This window comes from Coloeus monedula (genome assembly GCF_965178545.1).
Source record: "Coloeus monedula genome assembly, chromosome: 2".
NCBI lineage: Eukaryota > Metazoa > Chordata > Aves > Passeriformes > Corvidae > Coloeus > Coloeus monedula.
The window spans coordinates 41,378,727-41,404,529 of NC_138782.1; the positions used below are offsets into that span (position 1 = coordinate 41,378,727).

Genomic DNA, 25,803 nt, shown 5'->3' on the forward strand with positions numbered 1-25,803 from the left:
ACTGTAGAAATGACACAACTATAGAAATGTCTGGAAAGTCTTAAAGATGTAGTATTGGATAAGCGGGTAACATCTAACCTTAAAGATTCATAAATCCTTCCAGGCCCTTGGATCTACCTGCACTCCTTTGACTGCAGTTTGTTTCTCTACTAAGGCAAGACCAGAGTAAGGAACATCAATCCAACTGCCCTTTAAGAAGCATACCTGAGCATAATTATAGAAGCTGGTGACATTTTGGCTCCTTTTACTTATGTGTAGTGTTATTCGCAAGAATAACTAGTGTTTTTAAAAACAGACTGCTCAAGTGGAGTTACTGGACTAGAAAAACTAGGATAAAGTAAGGGTGGTGTTCAGGATTTTTGAGTCTATATGTTCTAATGATACCACTGGATTTGTGGGAAAATTTCTGTGTTTGGATACTGTTCTGTTTTTCCATTCCCAAGGATGGTGAGAAACAGCACATCCTTATTAATGTTGAAAGGGTCACATTTTTGGATTACATATTCTGTCTCTGTCAATAAATGTTCCTTATGCTAGTATGATGCCACATAAATCTTAAATTTTCATTTGCTTTTTTAACAAACTAGGAAGTGCCATACATCACAATCAACAAAAATTACACTTTGATTTATTATTATGCTCTTTTACTACAGAATCATATATTTTTCCCTTAGGATACGATTTGATCTCATATGCAAGATGGAGAGTTCACTTGGGATAGAGCTACATGAACGCTTGCTGTTGCATCAGAACCAGATTAAGGAACTTCCATCTGTTTTTCATGTCCTGTGCCACAGTTCAATGCTCTCTCGGTTGCACTTAGGTTTCCATCTATTAATCAGATCACTATAATGGTAGATCTTAAAACCAGTAAAAAATGCATTTGTGGTGGGTTTGGTTTTGTTTTGGTTTTGTGGGTTTTTTCCTCTTAGTTTTATTTTTATCTAGGTCATTACAGTAACCTGACAGCAGCCACAGAGATGTTTGTACTGGTGCAAAGGAGTGAGAGCCCTGGCAGTAGATGAGGAAGCAGAGGGAAGGAGGGAGGGAAGACATCTTAAATCCATTTTATACATGTGTACAATTTTAAAAAAATAAAATATCTAGGTCTCTAGGAACATTGCATGAAGAGTATTTTGGTTTATATCTTTATAATCTGTGTTTTTTTATAGTGGCCTCAGTGTTCTATCAGATCACCTCATAAATGTTCATCAGTTTGTTTTACACAGTTTATGCTATGAAACCTGTCTTGCAGAGAAAGGTCACAGAGGAAGATTTTGTATTAGATTTCTAACTGTAACCTAATCCTGATAATTATTTTAATAATTTAGTGATTAATTAGAAGCTGGTAATTTTATTCTTAGACCTGACTGTTCAGATCACTTAATTTTATTTATTTTTTCTGTTCAGCTCCTACTGACTTATACAATTTTTATGAGGGCTGTAATTGAAAGACTTCAGAAACTGTTCTTCGAATTCTTTAAATTAAATGCTTTAAAGTTGCCTAGAATCAAAATATACTATTTAAGTAAAATGAAACAAGTACTTCAGTTAAAAACACAGAAAATGTAGTTTCCAGACAGAAGTGGAACCAAACCAAACCCTCTTTATTCTTCTACTTGGCAATTCTAATTCAAACCAAATCAGATCAAATCCAGGTCTCTGAAGTATGGTCCCCGGAAAACAAGGAGTAGACATACAAAAATTTTGAAGTAAAATACTCTGTGGCCTTAAATGTTCTCTTTTTTTTCACGAGGCAGAAAGAGGGCATCCAGAGCCCTCCAATGCATCTTTTGATTATTCTTTCTTTTTCTGAAGTTCTTCTTTCTTAGCAAGAACACATCTTTCAGTTTCTTCAGCCAAAGAATCAAAGCTTTTGTAGACACCAAACTGCTAATAAATTTACACTGTGTATCTTCTCTGATAGGGCCTTTCTGCAGAATGTGTACATCATCCCTGTTGAGATGAGGAAGGTTGATTCTATAGCTAAAAACTTTATGACATCTTTGTAAAAAACAAAAAGATCACATTTTGCATTGTGTAGCAAATGTAACAAGTACTCAGTGATGCAACTTCAGAACTGTCCTATAATTTTTGACTACAGTATTTATCTGCCTGCCTGTATTTTTGCAATCTTAAAGTTAAATACATAATATTTACTATCCTACTCTGTGCAGTGCAGAAACTAACTGGAAGTCCTCTAGAATGAAAGTGAAACAAGTTTCTTTTGTAATGCCATATTTAATTATTTTGTAACTTCATTCTAGCATCCTGAATTTGAGAGAGAAATTTTGAAGAAAAAATTTTATTTCTACAGAGATGTATGTGGGGTTATCTATTTAAGGAAAATAAAAATAAATAAAACCTCCTACTTCTTAATAACAAAAAAATCAAAACCCAAAATTGAATGTTTCCATCTCTATTAAAGGACTGTTTGTTATATCTTAAACTTTTCATAGAGCTGTGAAACCTTATGCCTCAACATGTATTGAATGAAATACCTTTCAGTATGCAGCTGTTATTCATGCCTTTTAATATTTTGAAGCCTGATCTTACTCCAATTATAACAGTAGGAATGTTTAGCTTTTCTATTTCAATAGAATCGATAACCAGTATATTTGTCTTTATGACTAGTTATTCTCAATTGCTTGCATTATAGTAAGAAATGGAAATATGTTATGTACATGATTTCTGTCTTGAATCATGCTGGAGGTGGTCAACTTAAAATCAAGTATTCTGCTCTAACTACAGCTCTGTGTGACACCGATCTAAGAGTAATCAGTATTCCTTGTATACGCAAGTCAATAAAGTGCATTGCTATATGGAGACCCCAAGGAAAATGAGCTAGTTAAAGTCTGATATTAGTATATTAAAAAAAAAATAACATTGGTACAAAATCTCATTTTTATGGAACACAGAGTACAAAGTAAAAAGTATAATATTGTGTTTGTGCACCCAGAGGGCTACTCAAAAGTATAGATCATAAATGTAATCCAATGACATCTGTGGTTTGAGAGAACAGTTTGTCTGGAATAGTTGCAGCTGAGAAGAGATTCAAATAATTAAGCATGCATATAAATATTTATGTAAATCTATATACTTATATAAAAATAAGTCTACAAAAATGGTATAAAAATATATAGAATTCTATTAAAATATGTATTTTATAGCTAGCTCAATATAATCTCTATTCTCTTTTTCAGACAAGGCTGCATGCTTTGAGTTGGCTGGAATTATATAAGAAATATTACAGAATAATGAAGTGATCTAAATTTCATTTTACCTTAGTCTTTGTTAGTAAACTTTACAGGAAAGCTTTTAATAACAACTGAAACATTAAATTGTACAAATGTTCAGTTGCCACACAGAAGTGGGAAAAAAAGCAGTAGAGTAAAAGTGAATCTATCATACATATACAAAGTATATTGAGACAGCAGAAACTTTCTTAACAAGCTGACATTCATTGCAGCAGAATTTCAAAATTTGGTGAGGAGGGGATTTGTTGTATAAGTCATAACAAGTATCTCATCTTTCTGAGCAAAGTTAAGCATGGGGCATAACCAGGAAGAATCCTTAACTTCACAGAAAGAGGCGTAAGTTTAAGATACTCTTTTCCAAAGTGTTCACAAACTATGCCAAGATTTTTTGCTTAATGGTTACTGTTTGAATGGAATTGCAAAGTCCACCCTACACACTTTTTATATAGATTGCATGGGAGAGGTGAAATCATTCATTCTTCATATTTTGATGACTTTTGATGCAGAAAATGGTTAAAATATTTTGGTGGAATATTGTAGTGAAAAAATCTGTATGGAATAGATTATAATAAAATTATCATTCATACATCTTTTATATCTTGTTCCATATTGCTATAATTTAACAATTTATGTATTATGTAATTTAACAATTGATGTATTATGTAATGAGCTAAAAGATTTTCTTCCACTTACCACCTTTCAGTTTTAGTGAAATGTGTTCTTACAGGTACTGATATAAAGAATTTAAAGAGTTTTTTCTCTAGTGATTTGCCAAAACATCAGTCAAGTATGGAGGATAAAGTCCTAAAATCTAAATTAAATAGTAATGAGTGACATAAGTCTCATTGAACTGAGGAGAATCTCTATCATCTATTTCCTTTACAAAAAAAGTTACTAAAGAGACATGCTGTAGAAGTACCAGAAATTTGTCTCCTTCAACTGATCAGCAAAACTGAACCCAAAGAAAGTAGCAACACTTCTCTGAGCCCCCGTCTCACTTGTTAAATGTTTTGCATATTAAGATCAGGGGTTTTTTCAGCCTGGTTCTTTTCTGAAGGCAAGAGATGATCCTACAATCTTGTTTGGTTTTCAGTGATGACGTCAGAATACAAATACCCATACAGAATGCAGCTTCACACCAAGATGTACCCAAAGAAATCAAAAAGGGATACAACAGGAGAGCAACAGCTACCATCACAAAACTTTACATTTGTTTTATTTACTTCCCTGATTTCTCTTTGTTCTAAAGTAATGGGGAAGCCTGAGAGGACAAAAACTTCTGTGTAACTAGATGCCTTTCTGTTGCAGCCTGCTGAATATTGTTATTTTTAAAGTATTTGCTATTCTAGTTAAAACAGTAGTGTTTTTTCAGCATCTGGGAAAGATTCTTCAGCATGGACTGTAAGGGTTGACAGGGAAATGGTTGCTATGGAACTATTTTCTGAGCTAGAATGGCAGAGCAACATCTGGCAGGATTTAATTTGCATCTCTTCCTTGCTGCAGTTTCTTCAGGATGATCTGACCATGGACTTCACCAGTCCCCCAGAAAGCGTAGCTTTGTACTGAAAGTAGCTGTTTCCCCAGAAATAGTACAGATGTCAACCCTCCCACCCCCACATTTAGCAAGGTTTCTAAATCAGTGAAGATCAATCTACAGAATTATTTAATATGTGATCTAGTAATTATCCCCTTTATTAGTTACAATAAATCCTGAGATTTCTATTTTTTTTTTTCATGAAAACGTTAGACTGATTAAGGAGAAACGCTGTTATGTTAATTACAAGAATTAGCAATTGCTGACTCAAGACTGTAAGTGTGAAACACTTGGACTTGCCATTTCTCCTACATAAGTGGAGACCTATATATAATAAATATTTTCTCTTTATCTTCCATTGAAGATAATATTGTGAAATTAGTTTTATGATCATTTGAAGGGACTTTCTCCTTAAATCTTTAGTTAATCTATAGTTTATTATTATTATTAATATTTTTTACTAATAGTCGTAAGTTGAATAAAATATTTGAATGAATAAAATACCATTGCATAGCTGCTCTATTAAATTGAAGGCTCTGGAAACAAGAAATTGTAGCAAGAAAAACTAGTGTAACATATTGCATGAGAGGGTTATCATTTCAAAATTAAATATTAACAAAACTGCAGGCTTGTATGCTATCCCATGCACTATTTACGTGTTATTATTTCCTCAATAAACAAACAAAAAAATCAATTCATAATCATTATACAAGAAAGGCTGGTTTGGGGATCGTACAAGCCAGAATTTCATTCCAGTCCGGAGGTATGTGGCAACTTAAGTAATAATTGTTATTCGACACTTAGTGTGCCTCTGAGACTTCTTCTTGCTGAAATATTGCTAAATATGTTAAAAAGTTAACTAGATCATCGTGCCAGAGCTGCGCTCGCCAAAATTCCTGTTTTCCCACCTAATTGCGTCTCTGCTTTGGCAGCGATCAGCCTCGGCTGTCCCCCGCGCCTGCCCAGGCTGCGTCCCGCGGGCTCGGGCCGGGCGGGAGGAGCTGTCACCATTAGGGGGCTCACTGGGAATGCGGCTGCGGCCGCCGGGCGGGTCATTTACGGGAACGGCGAGAAAAAGACCCTGTCTTTGCGTTCCAGAATAGGCGAGACCTGGGTCCTGCTCTGGGGAAAGTGCTCCCGAAGTGCAGTGTGAGGAGAGGTCTATTTGCCTGGCGTTACTGCCTGCCCCTTTGTTCCCTGTGTCCTTGGCAAAGGCTGAAAGAGCTGGGCCTGTAATACTTGGGCCCTGCTGTGCCACTTAAAGAAATAATAAGCCATTGTCTTCATTAAGCAAGCCTTGTTTTAGCAAACAGAATTCAAATACTAAAAAGGGAACATTTTTAAGGGGGGAGAATCAGAGACAGGGATGCTTTACAAAATTCCCTAGAGAAGCTGCTTTGTTTCCACTATTTTATTGCTACTCACTGAGAAGATTCATATTCAAATAGGTTGGGGTTGTGAATCGGTCGTTTGCACATTCTCATGCACCCAGGAAGGCTATGATTATGGCTAATTACAATGACGAATGGAATCCTAACAAGAGTGCTCGATCAGATTGCTGTTCATGCATGAAGCAATGCAGACCAGCCAATGGAGGTGTGATTTTGGTAATTACGAACAATGGGGCTAAGTTGAAAAAACCTCCGTAAATCTGCTCGAGACAAAATAAGGTCTAATTAATCACTTCAAGTTTTGAATTCTCCAGATGATCTGCATGCTCAGTTCTCTTTAGCATTCTTTTAATAGACTTAGTCTAAAGAGTAAGAATGCATCCTTTTCGCTCATACTTTCACTGGATAAAATGCAACTGTTTCAAAATATTCTGACTTTCCTTTTGTGATGGATCGCGTTGCAACCTGTTTTTTCAGGCAAGTAGATAGAATGTTAGAAAAATAAACACACTATTGTTTCCCTTGCTAGCAGTGCCATTATCTATGTTGAGAAAAGCAATGAAGTTTCTTTAAGTTGTCTTACGATTATCTACCTCATTCCCAAACTTAATTTTATAGAAGTAAATGGGAATTTTGACATTGCCTCCAAAGACTGCAGATCTTAAATCTGCCTTTATAAAGTTGTACTTGGGCTAATGTAAATAAATTACTAAAAATTCATACATTTTTTATTACCTTATTATTTAAATGAAGAAATATTAGCAACATATACATAAAGTCAAATGAAGGCTAATCTTTTGGCAATGAAATTTTGAGAGCAGTACAGTTTTTCTTTGTGTATTAATATTCATTCCAAATTTTATTTTGAACATTTTATTACATGAGACTATATTTTCATAGTAAAAAATCCTTAGATTTATTTGTTTATAAACAAATACTGAATATAATAGCCTGGTTTCAGTACTCTAGGGAACATTTGAGGAACTGTTTTTTTTCTTGTAGATTCAGTTGGTGTGAAAGGATCACCTGGCTGTGTGACTTCAGTGAAACCTTGCTTTGACATAGACATGTTTTAAGTATCAAGGTACTACATATTCAGAAAACTTATAGAAAAAATCCCTTTTACTGAGCTGCCATGTGAAAAAACACAAACCATAAAGTAAATAGCAATTGTTTCGGAGCACTGATGTTTGTATGTATGTTTTCTCTAGTTTTATTGGGTCTTCTACTGTCATTTAGATAAGTCAGCACTTTGTCCAAAGGCCCTTTTATTTTTAGAAGGATATTTCAATATACAAAATACATCATCGTTGCCAAAAATTTTGATGAAATTGATGCACAGGATCAGATTTTTACTGTATATATCGGGTTTTGGCTAGACAGTTTTAAGCACTGGAATTTTGTGAGACCTCAGTGTTAGGCTAAAGGTTGTGTTGGTGCTTATTTCACATGATCTTGTAGTTTGTCACTAAAAATAAAACTTTGATTCTTCTGTCACTTTTGTACCACAAAATGATGCATTGCCCAAGTTGCTGTACATCTTTCATTATCAGTTGTCTTAAAACACATGGTTATAATTGTCTGATTTGGCTGTGTGGAGGCCTTGGTGGCAATTAATAGGAACTTTTTGGTGTGCCCTTTAACTAGTCTGGTAGGGATTCTGTCATATTATGAATTATGTATTATCCAGCTGTGCACAAGCCTCTCATTAAGGTTCATGGAACAACTACTTTCAACCATGCCCCAATTTGTAGACTTCTGTGGAGAAAGCATGATCCATAGTGCTTCATGAAATGATTGAGCCAAGAAAATAGCTTGCTGCTGCCAAAATGATAATTTGTCCCTGCTGGCTCCTGCAGTTTCCCTTGGGTAAGTCCAGCTGCTCAGCTAGACCTGAGACAGTGTTGCTCATTAAACCAACAGTGGATAGTGTTCTGTTGGTTTGGTGAGCTGAATTGCTCAGCAAGGGATGACAAGACCAGCGCAAGCAGGACAGAAGGATAATGCAAATTCAAACATGGAGATGGAGAGAGAGGAAGTGAAACCTCATTGAGTGTGTCACTCTGCTAGATTGTTTTAGCCAACTTTTGAAATTATGCTCATGCAGGCCTTGATTGTATTTAGTCCTTTTACTTCAGTTCCCTCCATTAAAATTGTTCAGGGAGTATGTCAAAAGCTTTTTACCTCATTTGCATCTAATGTGTCTTAAATACTTGTGCTTTTGTATGGAAAGCCTTTGTTTAATCTTTTCCTTTCATTTTCCAGTAGTCCATCAAATTAAAGCCATGTGGGTCATATGCCAAACACCTGGATATCCTAAACTTAATTAGACAACCCAGTTGGTAGCTCAGTGTCATGCACTGTATTTATCTAAAAAGAAGATTCTCATTTGATGTAATATAAATAAGGAACTGCACTGTATTTATCTAAAAAGAAGATTCTCATTTGATGTAATATAAATAAGGAACTTACTTGAATATGGCCATGATTTTAACTTGAAAATCTTATGAAAAGCTCTGCATGTGATGCACATACAGTAACCTCATCTGTGAATTTACCCACTGGTGAGACCAGTTACTTTTGTCCTTGCTTCTGTGCATCTTCAAATCATTGCTTCTTATTTTGAGAAAAATACAGGAGTAGGAATACAAGGAGTATTTAAAACTTTTCTCTCTATGAAGGGAATCTCTGTCCTTCACTGATAGGATATCTTCACCAAGATAGGAGGAAAGAATTCCTGCATCAAAAAGTCCAACAATTGAGGCAGGTAGGAATAAGGGTTTTCTGCTGTTCAATGGCCATAGCTATATTCCAGTGGATTAAAATATTTTCTAGCCTCACTAGATTGTGAAATTTATAATAAAAATATTATATGAAACATATTAAATGCATTTGGCTTAGTTTTTAGAAGATCATTACTTTTTTTGAGGATATCAATAGTCATAAAGGATATTACAATTGGAGAGATGGTAATAAAATTAAGATTAGCGTGTTTGCATTACTAGTTTATCAATTAGAATTTATTTAGTGTAAGAAACATTTATAAAGTGCATAGTGGTATGGTGCAATATAGAGCTTTAATTGACATTCATTTTTCATGACTTATATATCACCTCTAAGACCTTTATTTTCATAGTGTAATGTATTTTCACTGAGCTATGGTAAGGCAAGCTCAGTAGCTTTTTATCTTATCAATAAATGAATTTAGCAAAAAAGCTTTCATAGGATCTTACTTGAAGCAAGCATAAAGAAAATCTGATTTTATTTGTTCTAACAGTGTATTACTATAACACAAAAGTGAGCCATATTCTGCTATATGAGGTTACTTCAGATATGAACTAGACTCCAGAAAAAAAAAATCTACAGATTGCTTTGGCTAGGCACTCTTAGTTGATTTATTCTGCTTGTCAGAAACTTTTGGGATATATGAAACTCACCTGATCTCATGGCATCTCTGACAACTTATTCCCACAAGAATCAGCTGGCATATTTCATTTTTGGAACAGGAGGCACATAATTGTCAAAGTATCCTGAAAAACATACTGAGATTAGAACAGTATCCTGTGGTCTTCAGTGACAGAATTACTTATGAATTGGGGAGCAGTGTCAGTTTGCTATCTGCCTGCCTCAATGACACTGAGAGTACTGAGGAATAAGGGACCCTAATATCTCTGTAGGTTAGTAAGTATTATTCATATATTATGTAAAGCAGAATATGAAAGGCATTCTACAGGTAATGAATAAAATGAGTCATTACATGTTTGGTATTACCAACCATTTAATTCATGATTTTCTCACTGTTACAGTAACATTGTTTTTACTCTTCATTTCAGTCTAATACCAATGCCACCTTTTTTGTTTTTGCTGGGACCTATTATGCTTTTGTTTCCTTTTCCTTGAGGTATTTGCGAGTCTTAGTGAGAGTAAAAGTATTTCAAAGTTGGAAGGTATTGCTAATGCAAAAAACCCTCAGATAAGAAAAGTTAGACAAGTTTCTCAGCTGGAATGTAAGAAATTGATTAAAATTAATGCCAAAAAGTTACAGAGAGTAATAGTAAAAGTTTCTCATGGTGATATTAACTTGATTCTTGAGGATTTCTTTTTCTGTGATGTTAGTGGGAGTTTGCGCTTATCTTACATAAAACTTTTTTTTAAAAGTCTGACAGTGTCAGTTGAGTGGAAGATGGTTATAGGATACTGGTATGATGGAAATCTAATGCAATTTTGCTATTCATTAGTGAATTTAGTAGAGACAGGAATTGTAAAATTATTCAAGGCATTGAAAAGATGTAATTTTATTATTCTGTAGTTCTAGTCACCTGTGTTCAAGAAAGATTAATTTAAACTAGTGTAGAGAACCCCAGGGATGACTAGAAGGATAAAATACCAGTTATAGAGAGAGATATTTGAGGAGAGTGATGTATTTAGCTGAGGCAAACAAAACTTTAGAGGGAAATATGGCTACTCAGAATAAATACATGGTTATAAATTATGGCTGGAAATTTGGTCAGTAGTGGAAATCTGGAATAATCTTCAAAATTGCATGGCGGCAGTCACTTGAAAGGCTTGTGGAAGAATTACGTGTCAAAATTGTAATTCCTGGAGATAACAAATTCTGGTAGATAATAAATTATTTTGTATATGTCTTCATAAGTATGATTACCTTGAATGAGTATTAAAATAAAACCTCTACTTCTTATTTGCACTCTGTTTATTCAGTTCTTTAGAGTTTCTTTTTTTTGAGAGTAGGAGTGCAAAACAAAGAGCTTTTGGACTAGAAATATTTTTTCCCTTGTTTTATTTGTTTAATTTTTTTGTTTATTCATTTGAAGCACTCAGCATTTCTATAATTAACAGCAAGTTATTAGGGCAATTCTCCTCCACAAGTTTGGCCTTTGTTTGTAGCATGGCAAGATACTTGTAGCCATGAGTGGGTTTTGTGTTCATGAAGCAAGCTAAAACAAGAGAGACACTTGGAATTATTGTCAGTAGTTTTATTCTGTAGATTTATTGAGGTGGGGGAATTTTTAATAATTTCCAGCTTTACCCAGTGGTCTAGAAGGTGTGGCAAAAATCGTTCTACTCCAATTACATTTGCAGATTTACATATTCTTGAAACAAACATAATAATAAAATATTAATATGGTGGTTGCAGAGTAAGGTCATATCATGATTCCTCATTTTGCAGATGTAAATTTTTCAAAATTGCACAACAATCAAGAAGTATTCAGTATAGGATCTAAACTTACATTGATTTTTTTGGTGACTATATCTACATTATAAATTACAATTTCCAGAAGACTGGAGGAATGACATATTTCAGTAACTATTTGTTGTTATAAAAATGTTGCCTTTGATTATAAGCTCATTCTCATTCACTGCAGCCCAAATAAAAAAAAAAATTAAAAAATTATTTTCCCCATAATTTTGTTTTAGAAAATATTTATCACTTAGCTAGACAAAGTGAAAATGGGAGTGGTTACATTTTACTGCAGAGGTGAGAACTACAAAATGGAATTTTACTTATTAATATTCATTTTTATTATGGAATTATGAATTTTTATTTAATTTAGCAGCCTATCACATATAAATATATATGTCTACAAAAATTTGAGTTAGGAGAGAAACCAAGTAGAAAAGCTGAGTCCTCCAAGTAATTTGACATGTGATTATTTGGTAATCTTTTTAGTATTAAAACTTGACCTATGTGTCTTGGAATGCCATAAACTATCAACTTAGTGTATAAAATAATCAGAAGAGCTAAATCCATATCCTATTGCTGAAAAGGACTTTGTTTATCCTTTACATAGTAATGTTGCAAGAACCTATTTGAAAGTTTTCAATGACGTGTCCTGTGGGGGTTTTGTACAGCAAACACAGTTGCAACCTTCAGGCAGAAACGACTGAAGTAGTTTGTAATTAGGTACAAGCTTTTGTCAGCTTCTCTGTTTAGGACTTCCTGTGTAGTGTCTGTTCCGTAGTATGACTGTGGAACAATAGTGTTCCTTTCTGAAGAGTTTGAAAGAAGTGAAATAAGAGAAAGGCAAATAACTGATTTCTTGCTCCTGATAGAGGACCCAGCTGGAACTGATACAAACTGATTGCTGGGTAACCTACAGCTGCTCCAGTAAGAATATCTTATGGCAAGCATTCCTCTGGGCACTGATATTTAGGACCATCTCAGGAATTAGTAGAAATGCAATCTAAACGCAAGTACTGAAAAAAAATACCTCAGTTCTGCTGGAAGTTTTACAGGACATATTTATTATTCTTTGGATTTTATTATAATTTTATATTAATACATTTTTATTGAGATATATGTCACCAAGATGTGCCAAATCCTTTGTCAGAAGCAATACTGCCATGTAAAAGCACACAGGCTTAATTAACTTCTTTAGGATGGTTTTTAAGTATTTCAAGTAATTACCTAGAACTGTCACATGACAGTAAATTCTATCTTAGTAATTACTACTATACAGTCTAGAAGCTAAAGTAATGCATTACAATCAAACCCAGAACTGTGTATCATTTTGCTGAGAACATTTTAATGAAATACTTTTAAATCACAAAACTGCTTTTGTAGTTAATATCATATTGTGGTTGGGGTTTTTTTCTTCATCGTGTTCAATATCTCTTCTTGAAACTTCCAAGAAGATCTTGCCATGAGAATTAACTTTTTAACTGGAAATGGGTGTTATTGACTGGTGAGTGAGAAGAAGAAAGCAGACCTCTACTAGGAAAATACCTTTGCATTTTGCTTTTTAAATAGTTGTTTTCCAGTAGTAGCTACAAAACACTTTCCATGCAACTTGTAAAAAGTTTATAGTACCGGTCTGAGAGTGTATTCACACATTAAACCAGTAGATTAAGATAATTGGCATTATAATAATGATCATAACATAGAGAATGATGCTATTCTAAAAGAAAGTTTAAATAGCCTTGACGCTTTGAAATCAGGTGTACACAATTAATTTTGTAATGTCTATATAATTCTTTCTAAAATGTGTGTTCTTTAGTGGAAACTGAGGAGGCCATAATGTTTTAAATGAGATTTAAAATAGTCAAGGAATAAATATCTGACAGGAGAATGGATTTTAAAAAGTAGTGGCCTGCAGAAATGGAAGAATCCATCACTGCCTTCTTTTCATGATACTGCTTTTAAAAAGTTAACAGTGAAAAAAAACCCTCTTGAAATGAGACTGAGCATTATAGGGATGTGTCTAATGCCTTTCTGTGATAAATATAGCTGTGTAAAACAAGACTTGCTTCCTATTGCAGCAAGTGGACATGTAATAGTTCAATATCAAGTGAGAGAGATTTTTGTTACATACCTAAACTTTTCCCTTAAGCAGTGTTGCATTGTTTTTTGAAAAGTCTTACTGTTCTTACAAAATAGGCTTTATTTATCTTTAAGTAGGGGTATTCTTAATGGTTAAAACAGTTTCCAATCATTCTTCTACCTTAGAGATAATTCTGACAAGCTTTTGTCTGGAAATCCAAAAACCCATGTATTGAATATTACTGTTAATGAATTTTGGAGTAAATTCAGTATTCCAACATCATTAATTTCTCCGTTATTTTTTCTGTCATTTCTTCTCCAGTATTTTTCCTTCATTTTGTGATTAGTTTCAGAGTGCATGGTAGTGAAGTGATGCTTGGGTTTTCTATTAGGGAGAGAGGTAGGTAAGTTTCCTTGGTAGTCTGATTCTACAATCACTATTTGGTGTATTGTATCTTTAAAGTTACTTTGACATGTAAATAGATGTAATTTGCCTAGTTGCAGGGGTAATACATGTTTTATTTCTACTACTAAATTATATGGAGGAAGAATTGAGCTTTTCTTTTTAATTTTTCACATTCGGTTCATATATTTGACTGACAATTATACATGTCACTTCAAACTGAATTTCAGGCCTTTTACTGAAGTTCATAAAAAGCCTCCTATTCATTTTTAATAAGCACAATCCTGGTCCTGAATGAGAACAAAAAAGATTACACTCGAATTCAGTGAATATTAAAAATACAGATTCAGAGTTGTTATCCAAAGTAGTTTTAAAATTCCAATGATCATATTCTCCTTTCAATACAGAGCCCAAGAATATTTTAACTACCTTAATATTCATAGGAACAAGACCTTATTATGCTCAGTCAAAGGTCTGTTTGTCTCATTTCTAAAGGTGATTGGGATGCAACAGTTGGAGAAAGTATCATCAACGAGGTAAATATTTCATCTGTATTCTCCAGTATACCCTCCTGGTTTCCAACTGTCAGTAGCTTAACAGCTTCCTAATTGGGATGTTGAATAAAAATTTTTGCATTTAGGAAGACTGGATGGACCTTTCTTAATCATCTTAAATGTATTTATTAATTGATCTCCACAACACGGTTTGTCAATAAACTCTACTATTTCCTTATGCATTTTATGGGGAAAAAAATTCTTCCTTTGATCTTAAATTTAGTCCCAATTGTTTATTTTTCTCTTGTATTATGAAAAAGTTGAATTATTGTTATTGTTTTGCACTTCTACTGTTCATGGTTTCTGATGTATGCTGTTCAGTCATCACTTTATCTAAACAGAACAGTTCTAGCCCAAGAAAACTAAGAAAAACTTTTTTTTTCCACTATGAAAAAATGTTTTGTGCCTTGGGTAATCCATGCTGCCCTTTTCTTTATCTTCTCAACTTCCTTTGCACCCTCTTTAGAATCATGTGAGTACAAAATTTTGCAACAATCAAGCATGGTGAGTTTGTCATCTGACGTAATGAAGATTTAGGACCATTACTTAATGTTTAATAATGATTGAAACCATTTTATTTGCCTTTCTTGCTGTCGCCAAACGCTGTTCCTACATTTTCAGGTAACTATCTGCAGGGCTTCAAGATCTCTTTCCTGAGTAGAACACTCAGGATTGTATAATCAGGATTGTTTATTGTTCTCCCTCATATATATTACTCTCTTTACCGATAATGAATTTAATCTATCATGCTATCACCATTTTCTAGTTCTTTTTAAAATACGTTGAACAGCATGGGCCAGCACATAACCCTTTGGAATCATGCTAGTAACTTCTCCACATTACAGAAATTGAATACTCAGTTCTATCCCTCGCTACTGTACTTTGACAAGTTACTACTACGTTAAAGGATTTTCCTTGTTATCCTGTTGGTCTTTAGTCTCCGTAAGAATCTTTTGATGGATTTGGTGCTCTGTGTGTGCAATTTCAGACACCTAACTGTGCTAAATATCCTTTGGAAGCATCTTCTGTAGACAACAGAGAAAGAGGAAACTCACTGGAACAAACTCAAGCTATCATCACCTTAGTGAATTTTAAGGTGCAATAGAAGCAGGTCTGTGAAACAGTCGGTCATGATAACTCTGCATCCATACCATGTGGGTTATGGGAGATGTATGTCTGGCTATCTGTGCTTTGATTCTATGCATTGAGTACCCATTGGCAGTTGGAATAGGTTAAGTTAGTCCTTGGAGCACATCTTTTGATTTAGCTTTATCTGAATGGAATCCCATTCAAGCTCTCCAAGATCACTTTATGTTATTAGTGAGGATGATAGGAAGATTTGTTTCAAAAGCATCCTTCCCCTAACTAATGTACTGACATATACCTTTCTCACATGGAATAAGCTAGACTCCCATTGACAGCCACCCCCAGAATCACACTTCTGTCTCTTCTGTACCTCTTCACTCCAGAGATACTACGCTAGGGTCCAACAGGAAAGAGTGCACCCTTTCATTGAAGGTTTCTAGAAATACCAATACAAACACAGAACCATGCTTGTTCTTGCAGTAGATGCCTGCTATATGGCTTTTAAGATGTTTTGAATCGTTCCACGTAAATCATATTTACATATGCATCCATTAATTTTATGATCTATTTTACCCTTTCAAGTGCTGTCATATCTGCCATGTTCCATTCTGTTGCTCTTAGTATTTGCTTATGTGATAAGATGCACCCTACAGTAGGTGATACAGAAATTTCATAGCTCTATTTACTTTAAGATAAATTGTCGTCAGTAGCTTTGATACAAATAAATTATTATTAAATGTAGCATTTAAACCTTTAGAGCTACTGATGTATCTTTTTACAGCTAACATCTACTCACAGCATTTTTTCCTTTAATGTCTAATCGAAGCCCTCCAACAGCAGGGCTGAGCTATAGGTTGTCCTTTGATAATACCTCTCACTGATTTTCTTCCTTCCACTACATTTCCATGGAATCTATATTTCAGTTTCCCATTGATGCCAATACTTTGGAAGGATGTAGGTGTCAAGCAGAGACAAAAATTTTCAAGTTCAGTATTTATCATCTCTAGTGCTTCTGAAGAGCTTACCCTAGCAAAATCAACAAATAAGGAAAAGAAAACAAAACACTGCTTTATTCCTTTGAATAAGCATGGTTACTTAATGTACAGGAGCTCCATGAGCCTGTGAATAACTTTTATCCCTCCTACTGCACTGTCTACATTGTCCAAAGTTGTGCAGTAATTTTATTTCTCTATATTTGTATTATTTTGAACATGTCTTTTAGCTAAGAGGAATATATGATCTTCAGCTTAAATATTAGGACTTGCACCATAATGATGAAACACATATTGTATTTCCTTAGATATAAAAGTAGCTTTTCTTCAATGCTTATGAAAATATTTAACTAAATAGAATATCTTTGTCTGGCAATTTAGTGCAGAATATAATTTTTGTTCCAAAATACCTGTACAGTAGGTGGCTGCTAGTTACTACTACAAGGAGATTTAGTGATTAGAAACTACTAAAACAAAATGTTTTCTTAAACATGCATGGAAGTTAAGTTTTGAAAAAAAAGATTTTTTTAGATGTCCTAGATTCTTGATAACCTTTTGGAAGAAATGGTTGAAAATTTGAGTTAGAATTTGCTATATTACCCATAATGATATGACTAAGGAAAAAGTGATATTCAGTATACTGGGAGATTGGCAGCAGACTAGGAGGCAACTCTTTATTCCATGGGGAGATAAGTACTAAAAGTGGTTCTTTTACTCTGAGGGTGCTGAAGTGCAGGCTGAGATAAGATACTCATACAGGACTATTAAAAGAGTAAATTATGCTTTATGATTGGAAGTGAACTCTAAAGTTTATTAGGTCCAAACCCTCATGCAGGAACCACTTGGATCAGGTAGCTCAGAGCTGTGCCCAAGTGAGTTCTTTAAAAATTTCCTAGTATCAAGATTCTGTAACCTCCATGGAAAATTGCTGTCCTTCTGCCATGCTTGCTTGACTGTGAAGAAGTTGTCATGCTTCGAAGGGCTTGTTTAGCCCTTTTGGCCCTCTTTGTCCTGCATGGTAATTTTTTCATTCTACTGGATTCTTACTAAAATTTTTGGCACGCAGTTGTACATGACAACAACCTAGAGTTGGTATAACTCTTCAGAAGGTCAGATTTTTTTTTCCCTAAATACCTTGATGAATACATGAAAACAAAGACTTGGTATTAGCTTTACTGAAGCATTGTTACTTTGTCCAATTCCTCATCTGTACTGTAGCACTACTTCTGCACCACAGCTACTAAATACTGAATACTAGATCAAAGGAGGGCCAGCTGGGACCTATTATATTCTGAGTTTTGGTTCAGCCAGAAGCAGTGGGAAGAAAGGGAAACCAGTCTGCTGAAATGCAGAATTATCTGAAAATTTCTTCTTGTAATTGCAAGTGGACCAAAACTATGAAGCACAGGGTATCCCACATTTCTAACTCTCCAACATACTTTGTAAAGCATTGACTTTTGTCTTTTGTTGTATTATTCAATTAATGATCGAATATGTTTTCAGTGAGAGTCTAATGATTATTCAGTCATTTGAATCTCTTTACTCTTTTGTAATATTATTTGATGAGTTTCATGCATTAATTATGCATTTATGACTAAAAATTTACTATTTTAAATTTTTTTTCCTATTTTCACTGCCTGCCTTGCTGTTTTTTGCAACAGGAAGAGCAGAAGCTCCCAATCTATTTTTGCATATACCATTCATTATTTCATGTACTTCCAATAAAATAATATTTATTCATTACCATTTTGAAATAATCAATCACAGTTTTTTATTTCCTCAGGCTTTTTTTTTAAATCCTTAACCCATCTCGCTGTTTCACTATCTCTGAACTCTTTTTAACCCTGAGGTTTCATTTAAAGGGAAGTAATCATTACTTCCTATAATATTCTGGATGATTTGCACTACATTTTTTTCTCTGCTTTTCATTCTATTCCATGTTTTCCAAATTCTAACATTTTGTTTACAGCTTAGATACATCTCCCTAATGAGCATATTGTTTTTTATTTATTTGTGAATGATTGATGAGTTGGCCTTTTCTTGAGGTCATTGCAATTTGCTGGAGGTTTTTTTTCACCTGTATGGCTTGTTTTGCATTTAGTAACACTCATTGTATTTCAGGTCATGTGTTCATTCAGTTCCTTTGGTAATGAGCAGGACACGTATTATTGTTAACGTTATTGTTATTTTGTCCTGTCCATTTTGTAGAATTTTTGAGGAATTCAGTATGAGAATGATGTCCCTTTTTCTGAAAGTTATGTGAAAGTCCACTGTGAGTTGAGCAGATTAGACTGCTGGAGCTCCTGCATCTAAAAGTGTGTTTATGTGCAAACTGGAGTAGTGCTTTGCCATACAGGCAAAAGTAGTTTGTGTTGGAAACTGTGTCATTACACAATTCATACCAAAATTTTCAGTTTGATATAACTTTTTGTAATCTTTCTAAAGCAGTGGTTTTCTTTAGCACCTATTTTTATTATGTCTTTTTTATTATCTATAGAATCATGAATCAAAACCTTCCTAGAATCATTGTTCTTTTGGGAAAAAATAGCATATATGTTAGGATATTTTGAGTTTGTATTTCTGAGAAAGACCTGAAACATACCAATAGTAAAACTGCAGGTCTGTAACCTCATATTACTCTCAGCTGCTGCATTAAGCAATAGAAAAAGTGATTTATTGGATTTTTAACTTAGATCTCATAGATATCATTCCTACAACAATGAATGCAGACCATTGTTTACTATCTACTTCAACCTTGTCAGTGAAAAACTCTCCAATAATATTTTTAAGTCAAAATAAACAAATTAATTCTTTTGTGGTCTGTGATGAAACAATCATGGATGGCTGTTTTCTTTCTTATATTTGCATATTGAATTTTAATAAGACACAAAGAGATCTAGACTGAAATACCTTTTTTATTAAAAAAAGTATATTTGACTTGCAGTCACTGCTTTAATCAGTAGCTACCTAATAAACTGATAGGACTTTTATATTCTGATTACTTTTTGGTTAAAAGTTTCTTTTAAGATGTTTGGAGTTCGTGTTTATGTTTTTTATTAAACTTTACCTTATCTGTAAAGTAGTGGAAAGCACCAGCAATGTCAATATATTTTTAGATATTTTCTTTGTGAGATGAAACTACAGCAATAAACAACAATGACATGGAAATTTATGGCCCTCCAAAGAAAGAAACAAAACAAGTATGTTTTCAGGTGACTTGAGTGTTGGTAGACATTTAGCAAAGAAATGACTAGGCACTATTGCTCAGATACCCAACTAAATTAGAAGACTTAAATGTATTTTACTGTGGGAGAAAAAATGTCATTAACTCTCAATATGAGGATTCAGTAGAAAACAGCTAATTTTCATTTCTTAAACCTTGATGTCTAGTCTTTCTTAATTATGTATCCAAATCTTTTATACTGAACTTAGCAGTTGTCTTTTTCTTCCGTGACACATTTACGCTCTGATTTAGGGGCTTTTTGCTACAAAACACTTGAATTATCACTAAGTGGAATAGAATTTACTTTCAGTAAATCACTTTTGAAAACAAAGATGAGTGAAAAGCTGCATAACTCAAACTTGGGAGAGGTGATTGATGCCTGCCATTTCGACAATGCCCTTAACAAGATGCTTTACTTTTTGGCCATCCCTGCATTGATCAGGCAGTTGGACTAGATGGTCGTTATAGTCCTTTCCACTGAAAGTGCCTTCCCCTTCCCCTTCCCCTTCCCCTTCCCCTTCCCCTTCCCCTTCCCCTTCTCCTTTCCCTTCCCCTTCCCTTCCCCTTCCCTTTCCTCTTCCTTTTCCCTTTCCCCTTCCCTTTCTCCTTCCCCTTCCCCTCCGCTTGACAAAAATCTACCTCACAGTCTTCAGTACTGTCACAAGAGTTCCATCCTTAAGGTTCTCTACCAGATCTCCTAGATAAGTTTCTTGGCAATTTTTAGCTCAAGACAAAATCACATTATACACTTCATGTGCATTTTAAAGTGCTAATGTAAAGAAATAATGGGCTATTCCATGAAGCAAAATCCCCTCTATATTTTTTATGGTGCTTATGACAGTGGTACTTCATGATCTTTGTTTAGAATCATTTTTTTTCTTTTTAGTGAAATGTCCATTTTTCATATGTAGATAATCAAAGAACTTTATGAGTTGCTAGTATATGGAATAATGGAGAATAAAAATTCTGGTACTAAAAATATAATCTCATGGGACTACATATGGCAGCTAAAAGAGCATTATTTAAGATGAGGCTTTTAAAACTTGAAAGTCAGGAATTACCAGACTTACAGGTGCCTGAATAACTCAAATTCTGATCATTTGCACTTTCTTTCTTTGCATGGAATATAAGTTTTAAAGTTTTCAAAAGTGTTGAATTCAGTGGTTCAGATATACAAGGAGGGAATTTAACACTGTGCAGACAATTGAACCCAGTGTTTTTTTAGATGTTGACTTTTCATTCTAATGATTTTCTGAAATAGGTTTAATATTTTTAAAAATAAATTCATAGTGATATGAATTTATTTTTTTTTTTTAAGAAAAAAAGGTAAAATTTCTTTTCTAAGTATAACTTTATATGACCTTAGCACGTATTGCACCCATAAGTCTTCAACAACATATTACAAACAGTAGCAGGAGGAGAGTCTAATACAGATTTGTTTGTCTGCTCCACAACACCTTTTTTGATATCTCATAATTCTGTCTTTCGTAACAGCTTTTTCCCAGGCTTAGAAAGTACATACTCAGCCAGATTGGCAATCCATTAAAATGTGCTTGTACATTGCAAATAAGAGAAAGGAGTTTATCATATATTTTGTGGGTTTTATGCCTTGGCTAAAGCTTGAGTTTTTCATCAGAAAGGAAAAGCCCATTTCCAACCTGAGCGAATTCCCTTGCTAAATAATACAATCATAGAATCGTTTGGGTTGGAAGGGACCTTTTAAGGTCACAGAGTCCAACCCAGGGACTACTTCAACTAGATTAGGTTGCTCAGATCCCTGTCGAGCCTGACCTTAAATGCACGGGCATCCCCATCTCTCTGGGCAACCTGTTCCAGTGTCTTACCACCCTCATCATAAAAAACTTCATCCTTTTATCTAATCTGACTCTCCTTTAGTTTAAAACCATTACCCTTTCTCCTGTGTCTGCAAGCCATTCAAAAAAATGTTATACCATCTTTCTTTTAAGTCCCCCTTAAGTACTGAAAGGCCACAATGAGGTCTCCCCAGAGCCTTCTCTTCTCCAGGATGAGCAACCCCAACTCTCTCAGTCTGTATTCATGGGAGAGGTGTTCCATCCCTCTAAACATTTTTGTGGCCTTCCTCAGAACCTGCTCCAACAAGTCCATGTCCTTCCTGTGCTGGGGACCCCAGAACTGGATGCAGTACTCCAGGTGGGGTCTCACCAGTGCAGAGTACAGGGGCAGAATCCCCTCCCTCATTCTGCTGGCCATAAAAATTCCTATATGACACAGTCAATGTTCCTGCCTGTGTGGTCTTTCATACAACATTCTGTGTTAAGTGTCATGAAGCAGGAAAATGTTAGTCAATTATTATTCATCAGTGATTAATGTTCATTAGAGGTCAGAGCATATTTCCTGAATAAATTAGCCTTGCAAAATGATATCTATGGAAAACTTCCATAGTCTTCAGGAATTATACTTGCAGAAGTGTGTAAACAAGTCAGTTGATATCCTCTTCATATGTCGACTTCAAGAAGAAGGCCATTGTTCATGTGGAGTGATTTTAGAACCTGTTATCACTCAAGATATAAATACTACAGATTATATTCTCTCTATATATAGTCACATGTATATACCTAAAATTGCCACTAATATTTGTTTACTGATTAAATAATTATAAGTTACTGATTAAATAATTATAGGTCTAGTTGTAGGAACAATTTCGAAATGTTAAAGCTGTGTACATTTTCAGACACTATTATCAGATATCGTTATCAGAAACCATTATGTTATTCATCTTATAAATAGGAGATTTGCAGTTTAGTCTATGGAAAGTAAAAGGAAGTATGGAGTGGCAGAGGCAAAGGGGAGTCTTCTATGGGGTGAAAATTACAGCAGACACCCTATTTTCTAGTATTAGTGAATATGCACTTCTATTCTGTTATTCATATTTGTTCTTTAATCTGTCCCTTTCAAAGGTGATGCAGGCCTAAACTAAGAACTCAATGAGTAGCCACATCATAAGGTTAAAATCACACTAGGAAGCCCAAGTAGCATCTTCAATAGTGACAGATTCAGTACAGTAGGGGATTTTTATAGAACTTAGACGCTAACCCTAAAGTAAATCAATTTGACAATATCACGGAAGAAAACAGTGAGGGTAAAAAAGCATGATTTTCTATAAAATAAATCATGTTAGACTGCATGTTTTTCTAATTGAAAAACATCTGGTTTAAGTGTAATGCAATGAAGCTAATCTATCTTGAGTTAAGTAAAGTTTTTTATATGGCCTTGTTTAAAAAAGACTAAAACAAAAACATTTTTCCATTTGGTTATTTTGTATACATCTATTTAGTTTAACAATAAGAATTAATATGAGAGTCTCAACTCTTTAAACGAGATCAGTGGAGTGTCTGAATGAGAGCCCTTACTGTCTCTTATTCTGTCTCTTCTGTTGTCCCACCAATGAATGCCAATTATTAAGTTCAGTCAGGAAGAAATTACACCTGCTGTACTAAGGGGTCATTACATAGGCAGCTTTGATTCTGTAATGTATAATCCCGTACTTTCGGAAGTAACCCAAACAAATTCCACTACAGAATTATATTTCCTTAAGAAAATGTAGACACTATATCATAAGGCAATGGGAAATTAAAGTAAATTTAATTTTTAGTTATTATAGGGAAAGGTTGAAGAAATCCAAGTAGTGTTAAAGCAAAATTCAAAGATTCTTTATTTGCTCAAATGCCAAAAATATTTATATTTTTAAACATACTATTTCATTAAATACTGGTCTATTTTTGACCCAAAAGCATTAGTAAAGGACCAAAAATAAACCTGGATTTAATACATTGTTTTCTGCAGGAGTGAAACAAAGAAGTGCTAAAATGAGTTTACCTTACTTCTGTGGTAGACATTGCTCCATATGAGAGCAGTTTTGGAAATTACGTTTCAATGTGTCTGGTGGAAAAAAAATATTATATTTCTAGTAGTATCTTTTCTTGTTTATGTAATAAATCATAGTATATATTCAGTAGTTAGATTTCCACAGTAAATTTATTTTGTTTGGAAAACAAAATAAATATATTGCTTTTCTAAATAGTCACATAAACCATAATGGTGTCTCATTTTCCATCAAACTTGTTAGACAGTACTTTATATAAAGAGCAATAAATGTTTGGGTCTTCTTGTAGTAGCTGCTTGCTTTTTCACAAGGAATTGTTTCTATTGTGTACCAAGTTCTACAGCCCTTGTGATTTGCATGCCTAAGTTAGTTCACTGTCAATGAACCAGTTGAGTGCCTGTATACGCTGAAATTTTTGATGATACCTGGCTATGCCCAGGGGTCAGACTTCCATTCGTCCTGTTCTAGTCAAGAGCTTTTCTTTCTTTGCCTTTCTAGATTTCAAGTGTATCCTGGTTCACTCTTTCTGTAGAATGACTGAAGCTGACCTCTCAAACTGGCTGGATGAAACTTCCTGTTTCTGTCCATCTTTTCCAGTAATTTATTCTGTGGTATCACAGTGTTCCAAGTCAACATGTGTTGTTTTCAGGGCTAGTAAGTCGGGTTTTTCAGTATAAAAGTCTGGGAAATTTGAATTTAAAAAAAAAAAAAATACAAGTGGAAGGCTTCACTACTTTTCTGGATTGATTAGAAAGGAAAAACATTTTCTCTATGGAGAAAAGCTGACTTTAAATGGAGATGCTGTGTAATATAAAGGAACATTCGTATCCTCTTACTTCAAGATTTATTGTATCTATTGAGCTTGAATTTATATGAATTCTTTGATAAGTACATTGCATGACAGTACTGTGTTATATGACTGTGAAAATAACCCTGGGCTATTTCATTTGCTTATGAGTGTCCTTACTATGTTCCTCTTCGAGTATATTTACATGCCATGGAAAAATAATTCTGTTCCAGTTACATACATTACTTGTTTGTTATGAGTTTTGACCAAAGCAATTAACTGGACTTAAAGGTTTTGCACATCTTTCTAGCTTGGAGGAGGAAGTATTAATGAAGTTCATGTTTTAATGCAAGTTTGTTTATTTACAAGTGTGAAGTCCTGCTTTCCTAAATGCTAGGGGAATTCAAGGATGGGAAACAGCTTCAACTCATGCCACCTGCTTTTTTAGTCTTCACTCTAACTAAAAGTCTAATTTCAAGCTTTCTCTATAGAAGAAGCTTTCTGGCATAGAACGTATACCCCTGGGTTTTTATACCTTTTCTAGAAGTTGATTATCTCCTTCAAAAACTGGCCTGCCTCATTCACACACAGACATGAAACATAATCTGCCCAATATGATGCTCACAAAAACTGAGTTCCACAGAGGTCATAGAGTTTCTCAGTAAGAAATAGCTTACAAATAAGAGTTTTTCTAAGGTTTGATCCAACCTATTACCTCATCTTTAATTTCACTGTAGTTAAAAAAATTATTAAAACTATTGAACACAATAGCAACTGAAGAAAACAGCATGTGTATATGTGTATATATGTAGGCTTTTTTCTTGCTTTTTTAAAGCCTTCTAGGATTTGTCATTATAACTGTGGGTATAGAATATTTTACTGCAAAATGTTTTTCATTTGGTATGGGAATCACATTGTACAATAAAGCTGTTCAGATTTTCAGAATAATTTCAGACATTCAAGTTTCAGAAATTTGAATGTCTTAATCTCATAATTTAATTTTTGTCTTATCATATTCACTGTTTGCATGCTAATATTTTCAGAAGAATTTTATTACGAGACATTAAACTCACAGTTTTCTGGAGGTTGTAGGGCTGAGGATATGAAACTCTCTTCTTCAAGAACTTGGGGGTTTTTTCCACTTCGTTCATGTCAGTGGTTTTCTACTCTCTCAGCCATCTGGAGAGTATTTTATACTATGATAGGAAATCTTGGTGAAAATCTTTTCCTTGCCTTGTGCTTTTGTTCACTGTTGGAAAAAAAAAAAAGGGGACATAAAGGTGGTTAACACACATAGACTTTTAGGGACTCCACAGCATAACAGTCTTCTTTTGTATAATCTGGAAAGTACCATAATTATTACTCAAAAGTTACATTAGTCTTGGACTTACAGAGGGATTTTGTCCAACGTCCTATGACTTACTCACTTTCT

General features: G+C 34.2%; 1 protein-coding gene across 1 annotated transcript in view; it reads left to right on the top strand.

Moving 5' to 3' along the window:
• PACRG (parkin coregulated) overlaps positions 1-25,803 on the top strand; it is a gene marked incomplete at both ends in the record, with an annotated part of 215,140 nt that overhangs the window by 67,132 nt on the left and 122,205 nt on the right.